The 17,343-nt window shown below is 44.0% G+C and overlaps 1 protein-coding gene across 1 annotated transcript in view; it reads left to right on the forward strand.

The window, feature by feature from the left end:
- The first annotated feature begins 14,040 nt into the window (after nucleotides 1–14,040).
- Crot (carnitine O-octanoyltransferase) overlaps nucleotides 14,041–17,343 on the forward strand; it is a 32,340-nt gene continuing 29,037 nt past the window's right edge. Inside the window, exons 1-2 of the mRNA XM_021648345.2 lie at nucleotides 14,041–14,171; nucleotides 14,675–14,765. The gene's annotated coding sequence lies outside the window, so the exon portion shown is untranslated. The remainder of the gene's footprint in view (nucleotides 14,172–14,674; nucleotides 14,766–17,343) is intronic.

Genomic DNA, 17,343 nt, shown 5'->3' on the forward strand with positions numbered 1-17,343 from the left:
TTTAGATCCTCCAGCCCTAGCCACTTAAAGGCTATAATTAAAAGTGTGTACTGCTCTTGGGGGAATCTCGGTTTTCCCCAGATGACTATGGCCATCATGGGGCTAAGTTTGCTGCAGTGACTGACAGAATAACACAGTGATATCCATGTCTGTGCAACAGAAACGGGGATATTAATATTCCCTGGTGAAAGGTGGAGAGGGCCAAAGGATCTTTACCAGGGACTACACCCACCGTTCCCTCTTGTATTCCTGGGAGATTCTGGAGTGTAGAGGGTTTGGAAGGTTCACTGAGGGCTGGACTTCAGCTTCCTTGAGGTCATCACCTATGCCGAGGTGGGACGTTTGGGTAATGTCACCATTCTTAAGCCACCTATACAGCTGGAACACCTATTCCTGTAAGTAAGCTTGGCAATAATTTCACTGTGATTATAAAATGGCTAAACTGTCATCCTAAAGATCACTGTGGGTGACAACCACAAATCAACAGAGTATATAAAGGATTCAAGAGAGTATACTTGTGATGGCTTGACTGTGAAGTGGCCCCCGCCCTCCTGCCTGTCTCACCTATTTGAATACTTGGCCTGCAGTAGGCGATACTGCTTTAAGGGAGGTAGGGTGGCAGAGATGGATCACTAGGGGCAGGCCTTCAAGAGAATAGTCATTTCTGGTGCTGGCTTGAGCATTGTGGCCAGCTGCCTCAGGTTCCCACCAATACAGACTGAGCTACTCCTACCACCAATACTTCCAAACAGACTGGAATCCCCTGCGACTCTAAGATGAAATAAAGATTCCTTCTCCAAAGTTGCCTTTGTCAGAAATTTTCTCACAGTGATGAGAAAAAATAATGAATATAGTATTTTCAGCCACAGACGTGCGGGTGCTAGGGTCACCACCAAAGCCGTGCTTGTCCACTTCCCTGATGCACAGAATGATATTATCTGAATGTTGCCAAAATGTTCTGGGGTCTAAGTACGATGTATGTCATCTGAGTACTGTGGCATGTCATCTTGACTGTCAATTGTAGTAGACTGAGATCTCTAGATCAGCAACACACTTCTCCACACGTCTGAGATCACGTGGGCTCTAACGCAAATTGTTTCATCTATTGATTTGTTAGAAATTCAAGCATAACTTGAGAAGTGAGTCCAGGTGAGAGAAGCAGGTCCCTGGCATGTCTCTGGAGGTGAATCTTGGCTCTGGCCCCTTCTTACTATTCCTCTTTTGCTTTCTGGCAATCATGATGTAAACAGCTTTGGTCCATCCACCTTCCGTCACATTTTCTCTGCCATTCTATGGGTCTAAAACCTTTGGAGCCTGCTGACCATCCCCTGAAGCTTGTGAAAGGGGAAATAAAAATCTATCATTCTTCCTTTAATCTGCTTGTCACACATCTTGCTTCAGTGATAAGCCTTGATAAGAATGCTGAATAGGAGATCTCAGGACCAGCGTTCTTTCTGAAGTATCTCCCGAAACCAGTCACAGTCTTAAACATGTGGTTGCAGCTTTTCTGCAGCATCCAGAAAGCTAAACAACCATCGAGGAAACAAGCGGCAAGTTTGCAAAGTACACATTAGTACGCCTTGCCGCTTCCGGACAGACTGCCAAAAAGAAAGCAAAGAAGCACAAAATGTGCTCAGGGAAGACTCACAGCGTAGGACCCAAACATACACCATGACCCCTCCAGAGTCCCAGATGGTGGAGTGCCAAATAATAGCCCCTTACACAGAGAGGACAGGTGTGGGTAGGACGGCTCTGGGGTTCCCTGCAGGTAGTGGAGCCAGCAATGCAGAAGGGAGGGAAGAAAGTCCACGAGTTTGCCTTGTTTTGTAGTTCTCTCAGACCTTCTCCCAGAAGAACAGTAAAGGCTCTGGCAGGAGATGGAGGCCGGTGCCCCTCAGTGGGGAGACCTTCAGGTTCTCGGTGACAGTGGCCAATCTTTCCTGTCTAACGAGGTTTCATAATAAGCCGTATCTCTCCTGGAAGGCTGCCTCAGAGGTAACGACTTCCTGATCTTCTGGAGAGGAGTGAGAGACACACAGAAGGCCTATGTATGAAGGCGGTCAAGAGAGAACTTTGAGGTTGTTCCTTTATTTTAAGGTCCACACCCTTTGGAGTTTGAACTGTTTTTTTTTTTTTTTTTTTTGAGCGCCAAAACAGCATATATCAAATTTCATGTGACTTTGATCCTTAAGAGATACAAGGCATTCAGTAGGCATTTCAATTCTTATTAGTGACATATTTAATTAGTAATATATTAAACAGTACATTGATATCAGTTTACCGTGTTACTCTCTTAGAAGTACCTATTTATTAGGGATTCAGAGGCAAGCAGATCACTGTGAATTTGAGGCCAGCCTGTTCTACAAAGCGAGTCCAGGACAGCCAAGTCTACACAGTTAAACCCTGTCAAAAAACAAACAAACAAATGGTACCTATTTATGAGAACTGGAAAAACCCAGCTCCTGGCACCAATAAAGTGTTTCTACTGATTTGATACAGAGATAATTTTCTCTGCACTGAAAATGATTAGCATGGAGCGGGATATAGTTCACATATGCAGGGCCTGAGTTTACCCTCCAGTCATGCGTGCGGGCATGCACACACATGCACGTACACACAAAGAAATGAAATCAAACTACCAGTGAGCTGTAATTTCCATCAGGCAAGAAAAAACAAAACAAACAAACCAACAGACAAAAATGCCACGCAGTGGTAGTTCCAGCACTCCTGACCCAGAGGCAGGCGGATCTCTGAGCCTGGTGTACCAAGTGAGTTCCAGGAGAGTCAAGGCTACTATCGCTACTAGTAGTACCACACACACACACACACAATAACAATAACAGCATAAAAAAGAAAAGAAAAAAAAAACCAAACCAAAACATTAATTCAGTTCAGTGTGAATGGATTTCAAGATTGACATCCATCATTGAAAAGTTGCTTTGGGCTGTTAAAACCGGGATGTGGAATGTCTCCTAAACACTCGTGTGTTGACAGTTTGCTCCCAGCTTCTTGTGGTACTGTGCAAGGTGGTAGGAATTTTAGCATGTGGGGTCTGGTTGGAGGGAGTGGGTCAATGATGAGTACCTGGAGGATAAATGCACCCTGGCCTCATGCTCATTCTTGCCCTCTCTCTCTCCCAGATACCGTGAACTGAGCATTCTTACTCTTCCATGTCTCCCCAGCAAAATGTTCTGCCTTATCACAGGCTAAGAATCAACAGGGCCATGTAAGCATGGATAGAAAAATGCCAAAACCAAGACCTAACAGAAACCTTTCTTCTAAGTTGATTTCTTTTTTCAGGCATTTTGGTTAAATGAACTACTTAGATTGGAAAAACCAGTACTAGGAACTGGGGTCTTTGCTGTAAGCTGACCTGATAATACGCTTCAGGAAGCCTCTGGGTTTGTTTGGTTGGAGGAGCTTGGAACCGGAAGATGTACCTTAAAGAAACCCTAGAGTGTTGTTAGGCGGAGCTTAATGGCTGACTCTGATGTGATCTTAAAAGGCCACAATGCTGATAGGCCATGTGGATAGTAAAGACTGTCAGGAATAGAGAATGCTTGCTGGAGAAAGCTGCAGACAGTGACTGCAGCTGTCTCCCCGACGTGCACGTGGGGTGCAGCCACCAAGGCTGGAGGTAAGGGACCAGCCACGCCCTCAGAAGCTCACAGCACACTGCCCATGCACTCTGGGTGCTGGAAACAAAGCTACATGATCTGACCTGAACACTGCTGGTTTCAGTCTTGCTTTGGTGCAGTGTCTCCTGGAAACGTCCACCTTCCGCCATTACTGCGGGGAATGCGTAGCTTTCTTTTCACAGGTGCTAATACCTAAGGGTTTGCATTTGGTCTTATAAAGAACTTGGAACCTGGATTTTTAGCAATGCTGAAGCTGTGAAGATTTTGGGGATACACGTGAGCCTTGGGGGCCAGCGGCGTAAGGTTTTGGGTTGAATCTAAACTATCCCCTAAATCCATGTGGTTAAAGACTTAGTTGTCGCCTAACTGGCTTTTGAGAGATGATAAGATTGTGGGAGCACTGATGTCACCAGTGGATTAATCTGCTTACGGATTTATAACTTAATGAGCCACTGGTAAGCGACAGGGACTTGGGAGGTAAGATCTAACCGAAGGGAATGAGTCATCTAAGGGTGCCCTTAGGGAGTGTACCTTATCACGGCTCCTCTCAAGGTCTCTGGCCCCTATAGGGTGACCAGGTTTTCTGCCACATGCCCTGCTGCCTTGCCTCATTCCCAAAATGATTGGAGGCTGCTGACTATGCACTGAACCCCCTAACTCTGTGAACCAAGAGAAGCATCTCCTCTCGGTTGATCTTCTTAGTAAGTCTATCACAGAGGTGAAAAGCTGACGAATACGGGCTGGAAGGTCAAGCAGCGCTACCGAGCCTCACTCTTACACACCTAAACCAAGACTGCTCAACTTCAGCTCTGCCCGCTTCCTCGCCACTAGTGCTAGGGATCAACTGAAAGTCTCTCACGTGCCGGGCAAAGGTTCTACCACTGAGCCACATTCCGGCAGTCAACTTCTTGCAGGGGCCACTGGGTGCAATGCCTGGTCATTGTCCACCAAGTGCCAACCGCACCTGTTCCTCCAACAACGGAATAATCAATGGTTTTCAGACCTGTCAAATGTCCTGCAATGGACAAAATGTCCCCTTTGGTAGACACGCCCACTACATCAGTTAAGCTGCTTTTACGGCAGGATTTTAGGTAACAAGATAAGTTTGCTTTCCGCATTATGATTCATAGAGCTTTACCTTACAGTTCCTGCATCACTGCCTTTTAGAAATTCAAGTTTACTCCAACTGAACTTAAAGAACAGGGAACTGTCCTTGATTTAGAAAAGAGGTGTGGAGGGCTGAACTAAACCCTAAGGTATAGGATAGTCAAGACGTGGGACAGGAAGATGCACGGAGACCTTTGGGTGCTGGGGTTCTCCCTCTTAGACCCCCCATCCTCCCACACCACCCCCATAGGGGTTGGGTTTTGTTTGTTCGTTTCAGTGTTTTAGTTTGTTTCACTAGGTTATCAGTCCAGTCGAAATTTACTCAGCCTCTGACCTGCCAGGGAAGAGCTTCGGAAACGTGGAAATCCCCCCCATGCGCCCAGCCTCAGTGTTAACTGCCAAACAATGCTTCCAAGTCGGTGCCCAAACAATACTTTCAGGAGTGCTGTACTTTTCACTAGTTCATTTCACCTCTGATCCCCCAAGCCCTCTATTGTCTATGCTCCTCCTCAGAGGCAGCTATTTTGTGTTTCTCCCCGATAAATTTCTTCCGTGAGGTATGTTGCTTTGTGTGACTTCATAGCGCTCTTTGGTTCCCAACAGCCAAGAAACCCATATAGTTAGGGATCAAACCCAAACTTCTCGCCCATGTTAGGTATGTGCTCCATCACTGAGATAACACCCCAGCCCTTGGGGTAATCTTTAAATCATCTTTGTAGCCTAGCAAAAGACTGTTTCTAGAACCCCAGATCGCTTCCCGATCACTCACTGGTCTGAGCACGTCAAACATGGCTCTGGCAGGCCTTGCCCTTCTACCCCACTCCTCTGTCTTGCTTAAAAACTGTTAAATTACATTCTTAAAGCTGGTCCCCAATGTCTAGTCCCTTTTTTGCCCACTTGTTCCTCCTGAGGCTGAGGAGGTCCAGCTATCAAAGTATTGAAGTCCAGCAATCAAAGCCCCCTTTGGCTCACCTAATTAACATGCCCAATCTAAATTAAATACCTTATCCTAACACTGGACTTCCCCTTGTGCCTTTACAAAGCACCATTTGCCTGTGCACCACGAGGCATTCCTTTGTCCTGGGGATCTGACACCCTCTTCTGACCCGTGTGGGTACCGGACGCATGTGGTTCACATTCATACATACACATACAAAACACTCATACACATAAAATTGAAAAAAAAAATCTTTAAAGATAATTTTAAAGAGAAAGCTACTTAACCTTAGGCATGACTCCATCTCATCTAATGGTTGATATAAGAAGCCTTACTACAAGGTTTTCCAAAAATACTGAGTAATTAAAAACTTTACAATTTTAGTTACATGAAATAAAAGGCAAAAAAGAAATTTTTAAATAGCAACTTGGAGAAGGTATAAATTATTTAAGGTGCATGAAAATGATATTTCTATGATTGGATGTGTTACTCAAATTTCGCCTGTTGCAAACCTATTTCCTCTTTTTTTGTTTTTGTTTTTGTTTTTGTTTTGAGATGGGGGGGTTCTTGGTGTAGCCCTGGCTAGCCTCGAACTCAGAGCAATCCACAGCAATGCCTGCTGGGATCAAAGGTATGCACCACCAGACCTAGCTCCCAAATTCCTTTATTTAAGGCCCATCATGGATGAATGAGCTAATGAATTATCCAGGGAGTGCTTTGAAAGGAAGCTTGCTCTTGTTATCTTGTGTTGCCTCCCCTCTGTGATGTCTTGCACTGTCTTGAGTCTCTGCAAAGATTCCACCAGGAGTGCAAGGAATAAATCAGTCTTTATAAATAACTCAGCCTGCTGTAGTTCTCACTAGTAGTAATAGAAAAAAAGACCAAGACAAAGGTAACACGTTCTCTACTTATCAGGGTTTCTTTAGGGTTTAGGATTATTTTCTGATAAAGTAAGGACAGAAGACAAAGGAGAAATGATGCTTAAGTATTCAGAAGTTTTTTTTTTTTTAAATAATTCAATAGCCTCCGTATACTTAAGAGAAAATGCACATGCATTTTTAATGACAAGGATAGTATCAAACATGCATCAATATGAGGCATGAAACAATTTATACTACAAAATCTATAAAGGTGAAATATCTTAGTCAGTGTTTTATTGCTAGGAAGTGAGAGCATGACCAAGGCAATTCTTATTAAAGCATTTGTGTGTGTTGGGGGCGTGGGGGTGAGATGGAGGTTTTTCATTTTAGCCGTGGCTGTCCTAAAACTTGGGTCTGTAGGTCAGGCAGCCTCAAACTCAAGAGCACCCCCTGCCTATGTGTCCCTCAAACCACCACATCTAACTAAAAGAAAGCTTTTAACTGGGGGACTAGAATAGCTAGAGTAGCTACACTGGCACAGTCTTCAGATACCATCCCCAGTGACACACTTCCTCCAACAAGGCCGCACCTCCGAGTCCTTCTCAAACAGTGCAACTCTCGCATGACAAAGCACTCAAATAAGTGAGTCTATGGGAGCCATTCTTAATCAAACCACCACAGACTACTAGCTGAAGATAAAAGTTTCAAGGTAGATATCTTGGCTAGCATGTCTGAAGTGATGGGTTTCATGTCTAGCACCAGAACAAATTTCCAGAAAGGATGACAATTATAAATCACATTTAACAGCTGACATTTTTCTGAATGCAGCATGATCAACTGGAATTGTTTATATCACTACAGCATGTCATGTTAACTTAAAAGGCATAACTAAAACTTGAATAGTACTATTAAAGTGGAAGCTATGCAGGTAAGGTGGGAATGGTGGCACATGGCTATAGTTCTGGTTACCTGAGGACTGAGGCCAGAGGATCACTTCTGAGCTCATGAGTTTGAGAATGACCTAGTAAACATAGTGAGGCTCTATCTCAACAACAAAATAGACAACAACAAAAAGTTAGGTTCAAGTGCTGGCAAAGAAGACTTACTGTAATTAGGCAGGCAACCCACAGTTCCTTGGGTGATTGTTTGCCGTGATGATTTTCAAAGTCAGATTTATGATAATATCATATTCCTAGGTATAAAAAGATTATTAATATGAACATAAATGCATATAGTACAGTGGCAGTTATTGTTTAACCAAGTATTTCCCCAAATAATCACACAGAGAGACTATGATTTATTAAATTAGCCTTAGGCATAATACTGAGCAATTATTACTCCATCCTAAACCTCCCGGCTACTCTAGCTTGGTCCCAGCCAATATCCCCATAAAACTTGCTTTTTTTTTTTTTTTTTTTTTTTTTTGTCTTTTCCTGGTCCAGCTCTCTTTGAATACTTTCTGGAGTTCTCCTTGTGGCTCAGTCTTCCACGTCTTCTCTTTCTCTTCCCCTCACTGTAATCAAATGTCCCACCCTATTCTTTCTATTACTGAGAACTGACTGGTCAGCATTTTATTGGCAAGGCAGAGAATGAATGAGGAGCAATGTTTGTACAAACTTGAAACAGGTGAGTCTTAGAATAAACATAACAAAGCCATGTCCAATTGAAACCAGATAGTGGGATAGAGAAATCAGCATTTGGATAGTACAAGGGTAGACTACAAGAATTCACAATAGCATTATATCAACACCTAGGAACATATGAACTGTTGACTAGCCTCTAATGGTGTTTAAATATATGGATGATCACAGCATGTGGAAAGGGTAAACCATAGTTATTTAAACCAAAACAAGCAAACAACCCTAAAATTTTGGGAGTTGGTCTGTATTCTACTGCTAAATACTGACCTCCAAGATACAGTTGCTATCCAGATGAGCACATTCTCATGTATAACAAGTGATGTTGTCTAAACCTTGATCCCCAATTTAAAGTTGGTTGGTTAATAAAAGTGGCTGACTGCCTATAGCTGGGCAGAAGAGAAGTAGGTAGAGTTTAGAGTCCCAGGCTTGGGGTCAGATGAAGACCAGGAGGTGAGAAAAGAGGAGCTGAAAAGAAAGAAGTTGCCATGGGGTAGTATGGACCATGATCATGTGGCAAGGAGGGCTGGCCTGATGGAAGAGAAGCAGCCCGGGCAGGAACAATTATGGCAAGTAGCTTGGGACGGTACAGCTAGGAGATAGCAAAATAGCTTAGAGAGTTGATATCTGCTGAGTTATGATGCTTTAAAGCTTATTTAAATATAATGCTCTCTCTCTCTTAATTATATGGGAAATAGCTAGGGTAGAGGAGCCCTCTATAGTCTAATATACCTTCCACAACAATGGAATCTATTTGAGAATAAGTAGATATCATTTTTATTCATTTTTTAAGAATAGCTATACTGGCACAGTCTTTCGATACCATAAGCTTGAATGTTAGGCAACATATGGAGGATAAGCTTGATGCTATTAATAATTCTTACCAAGCTTTACTTTGTAAATAAATTTATCTTTATAGTAACTGTGTAAATGAAGATATAGCTTGGTAATAATTAAAAAAAAAAAGAATTCTTATTAAGCCAACTAGATTAACTTCCCAGAAGCACAATGCACAGAATGCAGTCAGTATTTATATACTAAATGAAAAACAAATATTGTATTCTGGAGTTTCTAACTATTATTGTAAAATGCTGTGTCTTGGAAAAGTAATAGATTCTGAATAACCAAAACAGCTTTGAAAAGGAAAACAGGTGTGGAGTTCTCAGAGAAATTGTGCTAGATAAGGAGAGGCACATGGGTGAATCAAATATACCTGAGAGTCCATACCCAGACTCTTAACATTTGTAGAAGGTTGATCTTTGACACATGGGCCAAAGGGATCACTGGGAAGAGAAGAGTCATTGTATCAGGTGGTCCTGGGACAAATGTAATTTTCACACACAAAAATGGATTTGTACCACTATTTAACACACACACACACACACACACACACACACACACACACACCTACCCTGTAGGCATAAATTAAAAAAACAACAACAACTATAAAAGTCTTTAGAGAACATAATGATTTGTTAGAGAGATTATCACAAGATTTTAAATTTTTAAAAAGATATATTAATTGAACCTCATGAAATAAAAAAAGTATACCATAACAAATGCTGCTTTAGTTATATTTCTACTGCTGTGATAAGACACCATGACCAAGGTAACTTCTATGAGGACAAGTTTATCTGGAGCTTACAGTTTCAGAGGGTTAACGTCCATGGCCATTATGGTGGGAAGTATGGCACAGGCAGGCAGGCCTGGCCCTGGAGCAGCAGCTGAGATCTTACACCTTGATCCACAAATGCAAGGCAGTGTGTGTGTGCACACATGCTCCAATGAGTGATTTGAAACCTCAAAACCCACCACAAGTGACAAAACTATTCTAAGAAGGCCACATTTCCTAATCCTTCCCAAACAGTTCCACCACCTGGGAACCACGCACTCAAATACATGACCCTATAGCGGCCATTTTCACTTAAACCACCACAGACATTACCAAGAAAATGAAGAGGCAGGTCGAACAGTGGGAGAAAAATATTTGCAAATCATTTATTGTAGAAGGGACTTGTATCCAGAACACATAAGAAACAGCTGTGTTGCTAAAATTCCTTCCTTGGGATAGACAGAAAAAACATTTGCCCCCTTTCCAAAGTCCCAGTGGATAGGTAATTGTTCATCTGGGAGAACCAATACATTTATTAGACTTATTTACAGTGCAATGAGTGTGGATATCCGGATGGAAGCATAGGTGATCAGAAAGCAGCCAGGCTGGATGGTCTGCAATCAGTATGGAAAATGACTCCCCCCACCTCCACCCCATGGCTGAAAGAACTGCCACCCTTAGCCCTTCCCTGCCTATATCATCCTGCCCTTCCCCAAGGACACACAATTTGGGCAGAAGTGTTTACAACCGGTTGCAAGAGATGACTGGATGCAAAGAAAAGGGTCCCATGACCCTCCTTCTCTTTCCTTCTGAGAGGGAAGGTCAGTACTCAACAAGCCCAGCTTGTTTCTCGAGCAGAGCCAACAGAACCCCTGAAGACGAATGACAGCAGCGTGGCTCTGAGGAGAGCTCAGTACAACTTGTAACTCAAAAGTAGGAGAAAGAATAATTTAAGCATGAGTGAAGGATCAGAAGAGACATTTATTTAAAGAAGATGCATAAGTGGTTAGTAAGCACTTGAACCCAAGACAAGGATGTCAGTGTTTACAGAGAAGCAAACAAAACCTGCGAGCTGTAGCCACCAGCCTGCTGAGAGTGAATATGACGGCAGCAAATGGGATTGTTACCTTACTGTAGTTAGGGAAATGGAAAACTGCTGGCAGATATGTAAAAACATTACAGCTACTTTGCAAAACTGCTTGATCATTCCTAAAAGTGTTAAACATAGGATAGGTGCACCCAGGGTAACTGAAAACAGATGTTCCTATAAAACCTGTACGTGTGTAGTAGGATTATTTCAAATTTTCAAAAGGAAAGCTGGCGTGGTCCTACGGCACTTGGGAAGCAGAGACAGGAGGGCCAAGAAGTTCAAAGTCATCTTCAACTGATTTGTCAATTCATGGCAAGCATGGGCTACAAGAGACCCTATCTCAAAAAAAAAAAATAGTTGGGGAGAAAGCTTAATCAATAAAGGGCTTGACTTGCACACATGAAGACTGGAGTTTGAACCCCAGAACCTAGTTTAAATTTTAAAAAGCCAGGTGTAGTGGTACACACTTACAATCTGAGGCTGGAGAAGCAAGTGGAGACATGAATATTGCTTGGGCTTGCTGGCCTGTCTACTTGGGGAATTCCAGACCAGTAAGAGAACCTATCAGAAAAGGGAGAGAAAGGAAAAAATGGCAACCCAGGAGCAACATGTAAGGTTGTTCTCTGACACACACACAGGCACATGTACACGCACTCATACGAACACGAACACACACAAACATAAACACAGAAAATCAAAAGGTGGCAACAGTTACCTGATGAATGCTTAAGCAGAATATGGTATATCCATACATACAGTGTGGTGTTGTTTGGCCTGGTAAAATAAAGAAATACTGTTGTGGGCTAAAACACAGATGAATCTGAGTAATGTAAGTAAAAGAAGTTCAGTTACAAAAGGCCAGATGATGTGTATGATTCAGCTTGTACAGAGTGCCTGGGTTAGGTAAATTTAGAGTGACAGACAGTACTTTGCCGGTTACACAAGGCTAGGGCGTTGAGGGTAGGGTTGGAGAGTGCGTGACTGCTAATGTTATTTCTTCGGGGGAATGACAAAACATTCTAAAAATTACATTATGACTAAGTGCCGACCAGTCACACACTAGTGTCACCTGGCGAGGAGGAACCTTAACTGAGGGATTTCCTTCCTCAGACTTGCCTGTGTACACGTCTGTGGGGCAGTTTTTGATTGATGGAGTATGACTTCCCTGGGCAGGTAGTCTTTAGTTCCTAAGAAAACAGGCTGAACAAGCCTTGGGGAGAAAGCCAGTAAGTACGAGCATTCCTCCTCTATCTTCTGCCTCTGTCCCTTATTCCCTGCCCTTTGTGTCTCTGAGGCAAAGAAATCTCCTTTGTGCTGAGAACTTGGTCTTGGGGGTCCTGGGCTGATACAAATCCCTTCACACACAGTACTACAAGTGAATGATTTTATAAACACTTTAAAAAGTTACAATCACCACTAGCAAATTTTAAGTCTCGGGACAACTTGTTGCCTTAAGACATACTCCAAATGCCTGGAGCATCTTCCTCACCAATCAAGACCTGTCTAGCCTACGTTAAGAAACGCAAGCTTGTTCAAATTTAATGTGAGTGCTACATAATTTCAAGTTTGACATTAAAATATTTATTATACAGTTGGAAGAAAATATTTTAAAGAGTCCGCTTATCTATATTTTTACATGGATTATCATTGTCCTCACACACGCCATGCTTCACTCATTTCCTTCAGTCCCACAATTTTCCCTTTCTCAAAGTGTCAGAAACAGACACTTTGTTTCTATTTAAGCAGACCAGGAGGGAGAGGAACGTGAAGTTGGGCTGCCGTGGTAGAGACGCTGTATACCCACCTGTGTTGATCCCATTACCAAACACACACAAAAAAAATAACGAAGGTGAATGGCCCTAAATTCTTTGCCAACCAGCAAACATCCAATATGCACCAACTTTTGAAGAGGTGCCAAAATTAAAGGGAAAAAAAAGTACAATGAAGGTTTCTGAGAAGCCCAGTCAGTTTTATAATTCTATCTTGTAAGCGAAATTTAACCTTATCCAGAATGAAACAGTTACAGATCATGAGGGGTCAGGGGAGTTCTTTAGCACACCCGGACTTTGACAGGCTTGGAGAAATGGTTCAGCTTGATTACGTAACACCTCTAGCAAGCTGTGCAGGCGTGAAACACATTATTAATTCCGAAGAACACTCAAGACTATTCACACACAATGTGTCACACACTATGACACATTGCCTTCGGTCAGTTCAGGGGATGTCTTTTTTATCAAAAGGAATTGTGAGTGGCTTTTAATATAGTAATTTGAAACGAATTCTTTAAACCGCTTTGGATAACTAGGCCAGAGCGTGCGAAATATTTTTCCTTCCACAAAAATCAAACAATGGTAGGAATAAACAGTGTATATAAGATTAAAATTGCAACACTTTATTTCAGGCGGTAAATCAACAATCCTTTGACCTGAGAAACTAAATTAACCTTACAGTCCTCCTCTAGAACTTGCTATGCTCCACTCTGGATTTAAAAAAAAAAAAATGCTACTTCTTGGACTGATAAAAATCCAGAGCAGCCTGAAGCGTGAACATCCCTTGAGACTCCGAAGGCTACCGCAGCAGGCTGGGAGCTGGCAAAATCTTCGTCTCGAAGAAGGCGACGAGGCCCAACCGGATCTGTTCGGTTGCTATTCTTTCGCCAGCCCACAGGGCGGACAGTGAAATGCCTCCGTTAAGACTCGAGTATAAAATTCTTGCTCGGGCTCGGTGCAAAGGAGGCTTGCACCCGCAAGGGGGAGGGGCAGCCGGGAGCGCCGAGCGCCAGGGACACAGCGCCAAACCGCCAAGAGTTTGGGTGAAGCGCAGGCTGAGCTCCTGCGTCCTTACCCATCCACAGGGCTGTGCCCGCGCGTGGGCGGAGCCGCCTACATCCCTCTGGAGCGAGGCCAGCCTCCCGGGGCATCCGGCAGGAAGCTGCCGTAGCAGGGACTGCAGATCGCTAATCTGTTTTTCTGCTCGCGTTCCCGGGTCCGCAGCCAGGAACGCAACCGGAGCGAGGGGAGCCGGCGGGGGCGGGACCCGGTCCCCAGCAGCCAGCCTCTGCGGCCTACTCCTTCCAGCGCGGGGCGGGACCCTCGTGGCATCTCGCCCAATCGCGTCCCTCGACGCGCTCAGGGCGGGACCCTCGTGGCGTCTCGCCCAATCCCGTCCCTCGACGCGCTCAGGGCGGGACCCTCGCTGCTTTCCGTCCTCGTCCGGCTTCTGGGCAGCCCAGGGCTTGCGGGCCGACCGGGCTGGCGGCTGGTGGCCGAGGGCGAGGACGGGTGCGGGAGGTGAGCGTCCGCGCATCGGCCTGCGGGGTGCCCGCTCTCCTTCCGCGGCGAGGGGTTGAGGGCCCCTGCGGTTGCGCGGAGACGAGCTGAGTGCCGTCGGGCTGGGAGCCTAAGGGGCCCCGGTTTTGGCCCAGGCGTGTTGTCCCCCCGGTGTCCCGCCCTTCGGATCTGGGGTGTCCCTCAGTTGCGCCACCCTGCTGGAGTGTCGGGGTGCTTGCTCGGTTGGCTGTTTTTGTGCATGCGGGTTCCCTGTTTTCTCCCCACTTGTTCTCATCCACTGTGCGGACCTGCCCTTGGGGTGGTGGGAGGAGTTTCTGAACTTCATGGCTCTCTGCTTCTGCTGTGCCGCCCGGGTCCATCTACTGGGATACCTGGAACACAGCACTGCAGTGATTTAAACCTGTCTAGCAGTTGACCATTCTCCGTGTGTTTGCAACTTCTTTCGCTAGCCTTTCTCACCCCCTTCCTGATATTTACTTGAACGCATTTCTTCCTTCTCACAGTCGCCAGTCTTGTTCGGGTCCCCGTGGTTTCAAATCAGAGTTGTTCAAGCAGGCTCCTGGCAGTCCTGAACCACTTCTTCTTGGTTTGCTGGTACGTGACAATGTTTATTTACTTATTCTTCCTGGTTCTCTTTCCCACTTATCTTGAGTTCACATCACCTTGTTTTGAGGAAGTCCACTCTAGTTAAATACATTGTAAACGGTTTTCTTAATGTTACTGGGATTATTTAACTTAGTCTATACGGTTGAAAAGGCAACTCTTAAAGAATCTATAATCGCCTTTTGCAGCACAGCAGGCATAAAATTAGTACTCTTGTTCTTGACTCTGTAGAGTCCCTTAAGTGACAAGGAAGTGTAAAGAGGACAGCTTACCGTAGCAGGCTTGCTTGTATTAGTTTCCTGTTGCTGTCACAACAAGCTTAGCGGCTAAATGAACACAGACTTTGAGCCTCTGTAAATCTGAAGCCTGAGTGAGCTTAGTTGTTATGAGTTATTTTCTGAAGTTTTAGGGGGAGAGTCTTTTTTTTCAGGTTCACGCAAGTTGGCAGAATTTAATTCCTGCTCACTTGCGGTGGGATTAAGATTCCCATTTCCCTATCGACAGCGATGGTCTCTGAGTTCCTTAATGTAGAAATAGAGGCGGTGGCAGCGCTCTGCCCCAAGGACTCAGATAGGTTAGGTTAGGTGCTCCCTATTTTAAGCTCATTTTTTTGTAGATGAAACCCAGTTGCAGCCACAGGAGTCATGATCTTCTGTCATAATAACAAGTTCTGGGGACTAAAAGGGAAGGGGGTAGGTAGCAGGAATTCTGCCTGCTATAGTCCATAATATAGTTGTTTCAGGATGGATTGTTTTTTATGGCATTCTTTTTAGGACATTTAAAAAAAAATCTGATGACTAATTGTATGGTTACAGATTCAGAGGGAAAGATTCAAATTACAGTTTCTTGCCTAGAGCTGGGCACGTATTGGTGGCACATAACTTTAATCCCAGCACCAGGGAGTCCGAGGCAGACAGATGCATGGGAATTCAGGCAAGCTTGGTTTACAGTTGCTAGTTCCAGCCCTGCCAGGGTGATGTAGTGATATCATGTCTCAAAAAAAAAAAAAGTTGAGCCTCAGTGAGATGGTTCAGCTATCAGCACCTGCAGCCAGCAGATAACCCACACGGTAGAAGAAGAGAGCAAACTCCTGAAAATTGTCCTTTGGCTACCACGCTTGTGCTCTGGCCGCCCACCACCAAATACATTATCCTATTTTTTTTCCTCCATTCACTTCCCTGGGAGCAAATGGTTAGGAAGTGGCCGAGTCTATACTTGGGACCGAGAACGACATTTCTATTAGGTCCAAAGCTGTTTATCAATATTCAAATGGATGTAAGTGAGACTATTGGAAGAAAAAGGCGGAACTTTGAGGTCCTGTGGGTATCTGATTCTATTAATGGAATAGACTAACCTCTTCTCTGTAACAAAGCCAACAGTACAACGATGTTAATAAAACAAGAGGGGTTTATTGTTGTTTAGTCTCATTATAGTATACAGTTTGATCTTAAACCCCCGGGCTCAGGCGATCCTTCTGCCACTGCAGCTAGGCACATGCCACCATGGCCAGCACTGGGCCTCTCCCTCCCTTTGTTTTCTTTTTCTTTCTCATCTAGAAGTAGGACTTCGGGGCTTAGAAAGGTGATTCTGACAAAATGGCCTCTGTAAATGGGTCCAAAGGTGCTTGTTGTGGGTGGCATCCACTTGGTCAGCACTGACAAGGAGATAAGGAGCAGGGAAAGTATATGCAATTCATTTTAGAGCTGTGACCAGGAGGTGGCACATCCAGAGGGCAGGAGAAATATAGATAGGTCCTTACAGATACAGCAGAAATTCTAGATTTTGTTAAGAGTGGGGGAAGGGGTATTAGCCAAAAATAATCTGCCATGCCTTTGTTTCTGATATTAACTTTAATAATGTATAAATAATATATTTTGTTTCACTTTACTATTTTAAAATAGGATATGAAAGGACAGGAAGTTTTCATTCAGTATCAAATTTCGTGTTTTTTAGTTACTGTTTTTTATATGGAATTTATAGATGATTCTTTCAGAAATCTTATTTTTTTCATTTAATACCAATACACCCTATTCATATATGGGGTTAGTTTGATTTTGATGAAAATTACCACAAATGTAGAAAATATTCAAGACTGGTTTGTGATTCTCAAAGTCAACCTGATTAGGTCCCATGCCATCTGCACAGTTTTAAGTTACCTCAGCTTTTCAATTTTTTTTTCTTTTTTAGCTATGAGTCCTTTTTTTAAAAAATTGTTATTAATTACACTTTATTCACTTTGTATCCCCCCATAAGCCCCTCCCTTCTTCCCTCCCAATCCCAACCTCCCACCCCCTTCTTCACACATGCCCCTCCCCAAGTTCACTGATAGGGGAGGTCCTCCTCTCCTTCCTTCTGATCTTAGTCTATCAGATCTCATCAGGAGTGGCTGCATTGTCATCTTCTGTGGCCTGGTAAGGCTGCTCCACCCTCAGGGGGAGGTGATCAAAGAGCAGGCCAATCAGATTATGTCAGAGGCAGTCCCTCTTCCCATTACTATGGAACCCACTTGGACACTAAACTGCCATGGGCTACATCTGTGCAGGGGTTCTAGGTTGTCTCCATACATGGT

The sequence above is a fragment of the Meriones unguiculatus genome, chromosome 21 (genome assembly GCF_030254825.1).
Source record: "Meriones unguiculatus strain TT.TT164.6M chromosome 21, Bangor_MerUng_6.1, whole genome shotgun sequence".
NCBI classification, from domain to species: Eukaryota; Metazoa; Chordata; class Mammalia; order Rodentia; family Muridae; genus Meriones; species Meriones unguiculatus.